This window comes from Microcaecilia unicolor, chromosome 7, assembly GCF_901765095.1.
Source record: "Microcaecilia unicolor chromosome 7, aMicUni1.1, whole genome shotgun sequence".
Lineage (NCBI taxonomy): Eukaryota > Metazoa > Chordata > Amphibia > Gymnophiona > Siphonopidae > Microcaecilia > Microcaecilia unicolor.
Window position 1 is genome coordinate 18,732,202 of NC_044037.1, and position 12,365 is coordinate 18,744,566.

At 44.0% G+C, this 12,365-nt stretch overlaps 1 protein-coding gene across 5 annotated transcripts in view; it reads right to left on the reverse strand.

Annotated features, from left to right (window-relative positions):
• Window positions 1–11,952, reverse strand: part of PAK3 (p21 (RAC1) activated kinase 3) — a 231,987-nt gene extending 220,035 nt beyond the window's left edge. The window contains exon 1 of one of the 5 annotated variants that reach the window (XM_030209913.1): window positions 11,640–11,952. The gene's annotated coding sequence lies outside the window, so the exon portion shown is untranslated. Of the gene's footprint in view, window positions 1–10,184; window positions 10,319–10,413; window positions 10,473–11,639 lie in introns of those variants that run through there. The other 4 variants (XM_030209916.1, XM_030209918.1, XM_030209917.1 and 1 more) reach the window with 4 other exon arrangements.
• Window positions 11,953–12,365: the final 413 nt, after the last annotated feature.

Here is a 12,365-nt window from a genome sequence, read left to right on the forward strand (position 1 = left end):
AAAAGATGGTAAAAGCAAACTCTTAAAACACAGTGTAGCACATTTATGATCCTCGTACTTGTACTGCTTTAGAGCAACGTCCCCCAGCAATCTCCAAGATTAATATTCCCATTAATTAAATAGCAATCAACAAATCTGATCAGGATGAGGTTGCTGAAATAATTAGGCCCTCGACTTTCCCCTAAACACTACTACTACTACTTAACATTTCTAGAGCGCTACTAGGGTTACGCAGCGCTGTACAAATTAATGAATAAGGACGGTCCCTGCGCAGAAGAGCTTACAATCTAAAGGACGAAATGTCAAGTCGGGGTAGATGAGATTTCCTGAGAAGAGATGTAGTGATTAGGTGCCGAAGGCGACATTGAAGAGGTGGGCTTTGAGCAATGATTTGAAGATGGGCAGGCAGGGGGCCCGGCGTATGGGCTCGGGGAGTTTGTTCCAAGCATGGGGTGAGACGAGGCAGAAAGGGCGAAGCCTAGAGTTGGCGGTGGTGAAGGGTACTGAAAGGAGGGATTTGTCTTGAGAGCGGAGGTTACGGGTAGGGACGTAAGGGGAGATGAGGGTAGAGAGGTAAGGAGGGGCTGCAGATCGAGTGCATTTGTAGGTGAGTAGGAGAAGCTTGACTTTCCCCTAAATGCAACAGTCTTATAAATAAACCTCAAATCCCACTACTGAGAGGGCAATGCTGATGAGTCCTGTCCTCAAAGTGGCATGCCCCTGCCACTTTATGCACAGCTGGGTTCTGCAGAGATTGGAGAGCTGCATTATTCAGGCTCCCATATAATTGGTTACAAAAATGTAAGGGCCCTGTTTACTAAGGCACATCAGTGTTTTTAATGCTAGTACAGGACACTAATGTGCCTATAACATGGCTTAGTAAATGGTAAAATTATGTCTTACCTGATAATTTTCTTTCCTTTAACGTAGCAGATGAATCCAGGAACTAGTGGGTTAAGTCTGCCTACCAGCAGGTGGAGACAGAGATAAACAAACTAAAAGGCAGTGATGCCAGACGGACAGCTCCTTCCTCAGTTAGTATGTCATTCGTAAGCATTTGCTAAAGCCAAAAATTTGAAACCAAACAACCAGAAACCATCCTCACCATGAAAAACAGAGAACCAAATAAGAACACCGAAATAACTGTAACTTGATCGAGAAATCAGAATCCTTTCCGTGTTCCCATATGTCTGAACTCTGCAAAAAAGAGAACCCAGAAGGAAAAAATAGCCACACTGCGCGGAAAATGTAAAAAACGTCAGCTGAACTAGGGAGGGATCATGGATTCATCTGCTGCAATAAAGGAAAGAAAGTTATCAGGTAAGACATAATTTTACCTTCCTTGTCACTTGCAGCAGATGAATCCAGGAACTAGTGGGATGTACCAAAGCATTCTTAAGTAGGGTGGGAAGCCGACGCTCCCCGTGCCAACACTCCCGCCCCAAAACTCACATCCTCCCAAGCAGACACGTTGCCCCTACAGTCTCACAGCAGAAACACAGTTTAACTGCCTCCATGGGAGCTGCCATTCACCCCGACTACCACCAGCACAGCACAACGTGTCCCAAGTGGCGAGATAGACGGAATGGAGTCTGGAGTTAGCGATGGAGGAGAAGGGTGCAATTAGGAGAGATTTGCCTAGTGAACGGAGTTCTAGGGAAGGAGTGTAGGGAGAGATGAGGGTGGAGAGGTAGTGAAGGGCTGCAGAGTGAATGCACTTATAGGTCAACAAGAGGATAAATATTTATATTCTGCACATTCCATAGGTCATGGATCATGAGACAATTCATAGTTTTAGATTTACATTCATAATTCCCTCTGTACATCAGGCCTTAATTTAAAAAACCATCATGAGAAGCTAGCATAACAAACCTACTCAGGTGTTTATTATCTTTATAGAGGGACACACAAAAGTCAGATAACATCCCGTAACCCTATGACATCACAATGTTCAGGGATTCTCTTGTGGCTGTGTAAACAAAAGGTCTCAGTAGAATTCAAGCTTCCATAAAAACAAAGAATCAACATTAAGGGGCCTATTTATCAAACAGCGGTAAAACTGAGGAACTGAGTTCGATTCCCACTTCAGGCACAGGCAGTTCCTTCTGACTCTGGGCAAGTCACTTAACCCTCCATTGCCCCATGTAAGCCGCATTGAGCCTGCAATGAGTGGGAAAGCGCGGGGTACAAATGTAACAAAAATAAAATAGATACTATTGGAGATTCTACATGGAATGTTGCTATTCCACTAGCAACATTCCATAAGCTGCGCAGGCTTCTGTTTCTGTGAGTCTGACGTCCTGCACATATGTGCAGGACGTCAGACTCTCAGAAGCAGAAGCCTGCGCGGCCACATTGGTGATCTGCAAGGGCCGACTTCTACATGGAATGTTGCTACTATTGGAGATTCTACATGGAATGTTCCTATTCCACTAGCAACATTCCATGTAGAAGGCTGCGCAGGCTTCTGTTTCTGTGAGTCTGACGTCCTGCACGTACGTGCAGGACGTTAAGACTCACAGAAGCAGAAGCCTGCGCGGCCACATTGGTGATCTGCAAGGGCCGACTTCTACATGGAATGTTGCTAGTGGAATCTCAAATAGTAGCAACAGTGGAGGAGTGGCCTAGTGGTTAGGGTGGTGGACTTTGGTCCTGAGGAACTGAGTTTGATTCCTACTTCAGGCACAGGCAGCTCCTTGTGACTCTGGGCAAGTCACTTAACCCTCCATTGCCCCATGTAAGCCGCATTGAGCCTGCCATGAGTGGGAAAGCGCGGGGTACAAATGTAACAAAAAAAAAAAGGGGGGGGGCCTATTTACCAAACAGCGGTAAAATGTGGCCAAAAAATGCCCTTTTTCTTTTTTTAAAGGGCCAGTAAATGGCCGTGTGGTAATTACAAAATTGCTGTGTGGCTATTTACTGCCAGTAAGAGCTCCAGCGGTAACCCGCTGGAGTTACCGCCAGGCACGCCCTCAGCGCTAGACAATAAAAAGGAATCTTCTAGAGCCAGAAGTGGCGAGCAGGAGATCCGAACTACCACCAGGCTTCTAGGCGAGCCTGGTGGTAGGGCTGATTCTCCACGTGCTAAGCTGGCGGTAGCCCCCTACCGCCCTTTAATAAAAGGGCCCCTAAATGTTGCCGTTTTAAAAGGCAAGCAAAATAAATCTCTATTGCTATCAGACTATATATAGGTTTGTTATAAAAGGGAGAAGAGGAAAGAACATTGGTGTGCAGCAGCTTCTGAGGTGAGCATGTCATTTGACTGAATGCAGAGTTATATAAATGCACACCACATGCAAAAGCATAAGATGGGATCCACGCTGCTCAGACGCATCTGACCATTTGAAAAGAGGCAACAACAGAGAACGCAGCAGGAGCGCGTCCTCAGAAAGCAGCAGCAGAAACTTCCGAGCACCTGGTGCACAGCGCTGTGGTTCAGATGTCAGAGCTATGGGCTGAGATGGGACCTGTAACAAGCAGTGATGAGTGATAGAAAATAAAAGCCGCAAAGGGCACAGCAAGGACAAGTGTGACTAATTCGGTGCAGGAGGGACCTGCTGTAAAAGGGACAGATGGGGAGGAGGTCCTACAGTATGGGAACGAGCATTTGGGCAATGGAAAAAAAAATCTAGCCCTCAAGAGACTTGTTATTCATAAACTTAGACCCCCGTCTACCTGCTTGAAAGCACCCTGTGTGCATCTGCCTGCCTACAGGTGAATAATTCAAAAAGGTCCTCTTGACTAAATACAAATGCTCTGAATACAGGCAGATTAACACAGTTAACACACCATTTTATCCAAAATGTTCTAATAAACCAGTCTGGATATCAACCTTCCATGAATTAGGCTGTTTATCCAAGCTCTTAAAGCAACTTGGCATCTATACGTTTATGTTTATTTGATATGCCACAGTTACTTATGCGGATTACGCTAAAATATAACAAAACACAGGAAAGGAACTCCATGGCCAACATTAGAAAGTTATAACATGCAATACAGTTATAGATACAGCAGTAGCACAACAACACACACATTTGTTAAGTTCCACCATTTTATTCTCATGATCCATGCAGGATACAACTAGGGCTTTTTTTTTTTTGAGGGGGTACTGAGTACCGGCACCTTTTCCATTGCCTGCTAAAATTGACCCATGGACCCCAAGTTTGAATGAAAGAGCTCAGGTTCCACATACCAATTCAGTCTTGTCATAGATTCTGTGACTGGTTGCAGGGGGCCTAGCTATTGTGAGGTGGGTTCCTCAGTGATTACAGAAGGCAAAAGTAGAGACTAATAGACGATATAATAAAGACTGTTGGACTCGCGTCTCGTGGTGAATCGTCTATTAGTCTCTACTTTTGCCTTCTGTGATTCCTCATCGTAGAGAACTTTTCCTGTTCTATACTTTGGTCCTCAGTGATTACCCCACCTCTGAAGGGTGGCCTGGCATTTGAGTACCGGCACCTTTTTTGCTAGCAAAAACGCACTGGATACAACTAACCAAAAACCAATGTGATCAATGCCAGCAGGGCAATATTCAACTAAATCTCATTGGTTTTGGTAGCTATTTAGAACGTTCCAAAGCCTAGTACCAAGACAGTTAGTGGGGCGGTGGATGCTAGATTACATTCGGAGTGCAGAAGTGGCTTAACTGTTAAGAGCAGTGGGGCTGAGAAACAGAGGAACCCAGTTCAAATCCCACTACTGCTGCTCTATATGATGTTAAGGAAGTCAATTACTCCTCCCATTTCTTCAACTACACCCAGACTGCGAGCCCTCCAGGAACAGGGAAACCCTAATGTACCATTGCTTTCAGCTCTCCCTGTCTCATCCACCCAGCCCCTCCCCACCCTGTTCCGATGAGACTGTCATTAGAATGCTTTTGTGTTTCACTTACATATCCTGATATTTGTCAACATTTGCTTATTTCTGAACTGAAGAAGGGTTACCTTAGTACATAAGTACATAAGCACCGCCATGCTGGGAAAAGACCAAGGGTCCATCAAGCCCAGCATCCTGTCTCCGACAGTGGCCAATCCAGGCTTCAAGAACCCGGCAACCCCTCCCCCAAAATCTGTCCAAACCCCCTTTAAATTCCGTAAGGCCAGCTGCTGTCACTACATTCTCCGGCAACGAGTTCCAGAGTCTAACTACACGCTAAGAAAAACTTTCTCCTATTTGTTTTAAATCTACCATATTCTAGCTTCATCTTGTGTCCCCTGCTTTTGTTGTTGTTTGAAAGTGTAAACAAACGCTTCACATCAGTCCGCTCTACTCCGCTCATTATCTTGTAGGCTTCTATCATCTCACCCCTCAGCCGCCTTTTATCCAAGTTGAAGAGCCCTAACCTTCTCAGCCTTTCCTCATAGGGAAGTCGTTCCATTCCCTATATCATTTTCGTTTCCCTTCTCTGCACCTTCTCTAATTCCTTTATATCTTTTTTGAGATGCGGCGACCAGAATTGGACACAATACTCGAGGTGCGGTCGCACCATGGAGCGATACAATGGCATTCTAACATCCTCATGTTTGTTTTCCATCCCTTTCCTAATAATGCTCAACATTCTGTGTGCTTTCTTAGCCGCGGCAGCACACTGGGCAGACGTTTTTAACATCTTATCAACGATGACTCCCAGATCCCTTTCTAGGTCTGTAACTCCTAACGCGGAACCTTGCATGACATAGCTGTAATTTGGGTTCCTCTCAACCACATGCATCGCTTTGCACTTGTCAACATTGAACTTCATTTGCCACTTGGATGCCCAATCCCCCAGTCTCGCGAGGTCCTCCTGTAACCTTTCATACTCCTCCTGCGACTTGACGACCCTGAATAATTTTGTGTCATCTGCGAATTTAATTACCTCACTAGTTAATCCCATCTCTAGGTCATTTATAAATATGTTAAAAAGCAGCGGTCCCAACACAGACCCCTGCGGGACCCCACTAACTACCCTTCTCCACTGAGAATACTGACCATTCAACCCTACTCTTTGCTTCCTATCTTTCAACCAGTTCTTAATCCATAGAAATACCCTACCTCCGATCCTATGACTCTCCAGTTTCCTCAGGAGTCTTTCATGAGGCACTTTGTCAAACGCCTTTTGAAAATCCAGATACACAATATCCACCGGCTCCCCATTGTCCACATGTTTGTTCACCCCCTCAAAAAAATGCAGTAGATTGGTGAGGCAAGACTTCACTAAATCCGTGCTGACTTTGTCTCATCAGCCCATGTTTTTGTACGTGCTCTGTAATTTTATTCTTGATAATAGCCTCTTCAAAGGATAATAAAAAATGAATTAAGTTAGTTCAATAAAAAAAAGGTTCTCTTATTTCCTATTCTATGTTTTGTTTTATTTCTATTTATTACCTTTAAAGATGGACTAACAGGGTGACCACCTCACTTTAGTTACAATTGAAAAAGGCCTGAGCTAAATCCAAAATTCCCCCTATGGCAACTCGTACACTCATCTACCAGGATGGTAGAGAACAGGCACAAAACCTGACTGGAATAAGGAGTGATAACCTACCTTGCAGTCCACCTTTTACAGCCAGCAGCTGCGAGATCTCCTCGTTAGTGCAGACAGGAATAAATAAGCAGATGGGGAAAAAGTCAATTGGCTCTTATCTGCCATCACCTACTCACTTGTTATTGCACAGTCTATTACAATCCCAGCAACAATGAAAGAGAAGCAGGTCCACAGCGTTTCCTGCCAAGTTAACAGAACCTGTGTGGTCTCTGGATAATTTTATATTGTCACAATGAACGGAGTCACAGCTTGCTAAGAATATTTAATTCTTCGACCAGTACGGCTATGAGAAACCTACACCACAGATAAAAAGGCACCAAGTCGCAAAGAAAGACAGTATTTTGGGATGCTTGAAGGAGGCAAATTACCAAAGAATATATATACAATGACAATCAAATTATATATAATATCTTACTAGCATTTATATATGTCTAAGCAGCCAATTCTATATTTTAATAAAATCAGACCAGAAGCTTGTCTGATGTTAGTATAACCACTGTGCCATACCTTCTGATACAAATGTCCACTAGACAAAATAAATTCAACATAAATTGTCTAACGTACTTACAAAAAAATAGAAAGTTTTGAATAAAAAAAACTATAGTTCTAAATGAAGACAACAAAACCAACCTTCATGCAAATGGTAGACTAAACCTTAAAAACGAACGCAAAAGCATCAGAGTTCACTTTAGGTCAACTGACATATTGTCTATAAGTAGTTCAAGAGTAGCCTTAGAATGTCTTGGGAAAGCATCTGTCTCTACATAGTTTCATTCTCAAGCTGGCCAGTGACCACGCTACATACAGAGAGATCGCGGTTCAATTCTTGGGTCAAGCCCTCCACTCCTCAATCGGCTAAAGACGTAGCAGAGGAAACACATTCCCAGCCCAGAGTCGGGAGGGCCACGATTATCACCAGGTTAAATAGCGACCTGAACAGTCAGTGGATGGATGTGCAACAATGGCCCATATTTTATCATCTCCACTTTAATATTCCCTTATCTCTTGTTTGTCCTGTTTGTCCTAATTAGATTGAAAGCTCTGTTGAGCAGGGACTGTCTCTTCATGTCCAATGTACAGAGCTGCGTACGTCTAGTAGCACTATAGAAATGATAAGTAGTAGTCTTTGGGATTCCGGAATCTTGCTACTCTTTGGGATTCCACACAGAATCTTGCTACTATGGGATTCCGGAATCTTGCTACTCTTTGGGATTCTGCATGGAATCTTGCTACTCTTTGTCCTTATCGCTTATTTGTCCTGCTTGTCTGTCCTAATTAGATTGTAAGCACTGTTGAGCAGGACTGTCTCTTCATGTTCAAGTGTACAGTGCTGCGTACGTCTAGAAATGATAAGTAGTAAGTAGCAGTAATATGTACATTTTTGTACACTGCCTCTAAAGAAGACAGATGCAGGAGATCAGCAGTACATCTTATCTGCCAGTCAGAGAATAAAAGGGATAAGATCACGCAGAAAATCTTTTTAAATACTTAGAGATAAGCATGAACCAAGAGTAAAGCCCTTATGGCCCGGCCATTTGGTCCATCCACATCAACTGTTAAGTTCTACAATCCCTTCCTCTCCCTTAAAGATCCTCTACGCTTGTTCCAGGCTTTTGTAAATTCAGATACAGTCCTCATCTTCACTAATATTCCGTAAAGGAATATTTCCTTAGACTACTCCTGAATGTATCGGTTTAATAATAATTAATATGTAAATATGAATACTCTGGAGGAAAGGAGAAACAGGGGTGATATGATACAGACATTCAAATATTTGAAAGGTATTAATCCGCAAACGAATCTTTTCTGGAGATGGGAAGGTGGTTGAACGAGAGGACATGAAATGAGATTGAAGGGGGGGCAGACTCAAGAAAAATGTCAGGAAGTATTTTTTCACGGAGAGAGTAGTGGATGCTTGGAATGCCCTCCCGTGGGAGGTGGTGGAAATGAAAACGGTAACGGAATTCAAACATGCGTGGGATAAGCATAAAGGAATCCTGTGCCGAAGGAATGGATCCTCAGGAGCTTAGTCAAGATCGGGAGGCGGGGCTGGTGGTTGGGAGGCGGGGATAGGGCTGGGCAGACTATATGGTCTGTGCCAGAGCCGGTGGTGGGAGGTGGGGCTGGTGGTTGGGAGGCGGGGATAGTGCTGGGCAGACTTATACGGTCTGTGCCAGAGCCAGTGGTTGGGAGGCGGGGATAATGCTGGACAGACTTATACGGTCTGTGCCCTGAAGAGCACAGGTACAAATCAAAGTAGGGTGTACACAAAAAGCAGCAAATATGAGTTATCTTGTTGGGCAGACTGGATGGACCGTGCAGGTCTTTTTCTGCCGTCATCTACTATGTTACTATGTAATAAACAGAATATATATCGTCCTAACCATTTGGCTCCAGAACGGTTTACAGCGTAATGCCTTCTTGTTCCACAGCTTCCTTTCAACTAAAACAGACACTTCCTGTATTAAAATTAGTCTTTAAGGGGTCGTTTTATTAAGCTGCAATAAGCACTAGCATGAGCTTACTGCAGCTTAAAATGGTGTATCATGGGATCCTGCGGCATAAGCAGGATAGCCACAATGAATATGCATGAGATTTTATGCATATGCATACACACTGTGGGTATCCTGAAAGCTGACTGGCTTGATGTCCTGAGAACGAGGTTGAGAAGCAGAGAAACCAGTATTGAAATCCTAGCTCTCACTCTGATGCTCCTCGTGGCCTTGGGCAAGTCTGTAGCTCTTACTTACTCAGATATCCATTTAAAGAGAGTAAGAGGGTCTTTTTAGTAACAGAAACAGATCCAGCTCCTCCTGATCTTATTTAAACTTACACTATCTGGACTGTTTTGGCCTTAAATACAAATCTACATATGCCTCCAACTTTCCTTTCTTGGGAACTGAATTGTGGATTGCGTTACCCAAATTAGTAAAATCTACTCAGAACTACTCAGAAAAGTTTTGAGAATTATTAAAGTCCATCCTATTCAAAAAGGTTTATTCTATAGATGCAACTTAATCAGATTATTTTCTCTGGTTTCAAATAATTCTAAATCACTTAAATCTATTATTTTCCTTACTATTCCGAGCACTGATTATAATGTCAACCTTTAACACTTTACTGTTTGTACTGTTTAAATATACTATTTGTACTGTAGTCCTACTACAGCTTATGTAAACCACATTGTGCCTACAACTAGTGAGAAAATGTGGGATATAAATGTATTAAATAAATAAAAAAAATTAGCACATGTTATCTGCAGCAGGGCCCATAGGTATAAAAAGCTATCCTGTGGCAGATAACAAATGCTAATCTCTAGTAAAAGGCCAAAGGCAAGGACTGACTGTCCCTTAATTCTATTAATGCTGCAGCCTACCTTTTAGAAACTAGTATTTAAAAAAGTAGGCTAAGATTACAAAAAATGGTAAGTGAAGAGGTGGTTCCAAAAACCTTCTAAAGTACATTTTTATTTTTCACAAATGAGTTCATACCAGAAACAGATTGTCTCTATAGATAGCCAAAGAACGTGTGAAATTTGTACTGAAAAGCAAAAAAAAAAAAAAAAAAAGTTTGCTCGTGTTGGATAGAATTCTTGAAAATAAAACAAAAACTTGCCATTTATCCGACTTTTCCTATTTTACCAGGTTTTGGAACTCACCTCTTCAACTCCTGATTCCATTAAGAACAGCTGCATTCCCGCAGGCTGCCTCTGTGGCCACTTCTTGATTAGGCCACTGATCAATGGACTCATGTAATCCTAAGGGCTATCACTTTGTACAACTCTCCCCAGCATTTAAGGGGGTGCAGCCAAAAAAGGCCACAAACCAGAAAGTAACAGCTAAAAAAATCCCCCCCCTTAATTCAAGAGGTTCTACTATGGTACACACTTACTGCACCTGCGATGTACCAAGGGCCACAGAAACGCACTTCCTGGTAACTCTGTTTATGCCACGGAACCTCAGCCCACACTCAGTGCGTCTAGCACCTGGGTGCTTGGGTTTGAGGGGGGGGGGGGTCCCTTGAACTTCCGGTGCGGTAGTTTTTACCATTTCCGGTCTCCTGGGCCATGATTGAAGCACGTGGGACAAAGGAGCTCAGAAATGTCATTAAAGAAAGGTTGCAATGGAATTAGTTCAATTACACAGAAATTTGCTCGTATTTTGAAAGAAATTATCTTAAATAGAAGGGCCTTTTTAAAAAAAAAAAAATGATCATTGTCCTTAAAAAATGGAGATGGGGGGGGGGGGGGGAAGAGAAAATGAGAAATCTGTTTTTGCCTGTTCTGCACAACGCCAAGCTTGATGGTTGTGTTAAAAGGTAAATGGCTCATTATTGTTTTATATCATTCGCTCATTCATTCATCCTACAGAAGAGTGAGTATAAAATAATCACTCTTAATCACTGCTGTTAATAGACACTTCCCAGACAACACTGAGCTGGAACGTTTTCTTTCAAGCTTTTTCACGACCCACACGGCAGAAAAGTGCCACCATCAGTACAAAGCTCGAGCCAGAACACGGATTTTTTTTTTTTTTTATTGCGAGCAGAAACAAAGAAGCAATGTACGAGGGTACGGCTGGCACACTCCTCTGGTACCCCTGGCATAGCACAGCGTGACAAGCAGCTAGCAAGCGGGAGCCGGCTGCTGACTTGGATGCCAAAGGTTTTGGTTATTTAAAAAAAAAAAAAGGAAAAGCCCTCGCCTGGGGGGGGGGGGACTCCGGGGGTACCTTCCACCCTATGAAATCAGAGGCAACATTACTGATCAATTCCAGGTGCAGAGGAGACGGAGACTGCAGAACGTGACCCGGCTGATTCACCGCAATATTACCTACCACCCCCGAGCAACAAGCCTCAGACTCGCTCCCTGATCAGACTGCCAATGCTGTACCCAACAGGGACCCTACAAAGGGCGTTAGAAAGACAGAAACGAGAGGCTGCGGTGTTTGAAATAACGCAAAGCCCAGCCAGAACCAGCTTGTGTGGCTGCAAAGCCAATGAAGCCCAGCCTTATGCTGAGCTTGCCACAGAATCTTAGTGCAAAATGCAATACACTGTCTTTTTGCAAGAAGAAGGGGTGAGACGGGCAGGGGTTAAAAAGCCTGGTACCTACCTTGCCGGGTGGCACCTCGTCCACGCCACCTCTTTTGTTCAGGGATGGAGAGGGGGGCCGGCAGGATGCTCCGGGCTTTTAGGATGATGCTAGATCCAGACTCGCTCCTCGGCTCTGCATTGCTCTCCCCCCGGAGACGGGGAATGGGGAGGGGGGGAAAAGATTGTATTCTAATATATCCGTCGGTTCTTTCTTGTTCCTGCAGCAAGACGGAAGTGAACCTTTCCTGCAGTCAATAGAGCCGAGCTGAGCAGCGAGACCTAGAGTCCGGGCTGGCCGTGCACACCGGGGATCGGCTGCCCTAGTGCTGCTGTCAGCCAGCTGCTCACGAGGAAGCTCTGCCTGTCTGCAGCTTAATTGCACTTAATGGGACACGACCAATGGTAACACTGCATTATATCCTTATGACCTGCACCTTTGTTTTTCTCCCAAGCGGCTGTTTTCATGTCAGCATGCAAAAGTTTTGTAAAATAACAGATCAGGACCTTCAGGGAACATTTCCCCTTCTCGATATACTGGGGGGGGGGGGGGTCACATGCCAGGATTTGTTGTGAGCATAGTTCCAACCTCCCAGCTCTGACCTAACATCTTAGAAGAAAGAGACTGTGGTCTACTCTGGTCTCACCTGAGCCGAATGTGGGGTGGGTGAACTTATGTAACACAACACAAAAGTGGGAGAGCGACCAAGGCTACCAGAAACTGGAACTTATGTAACACACCATATTA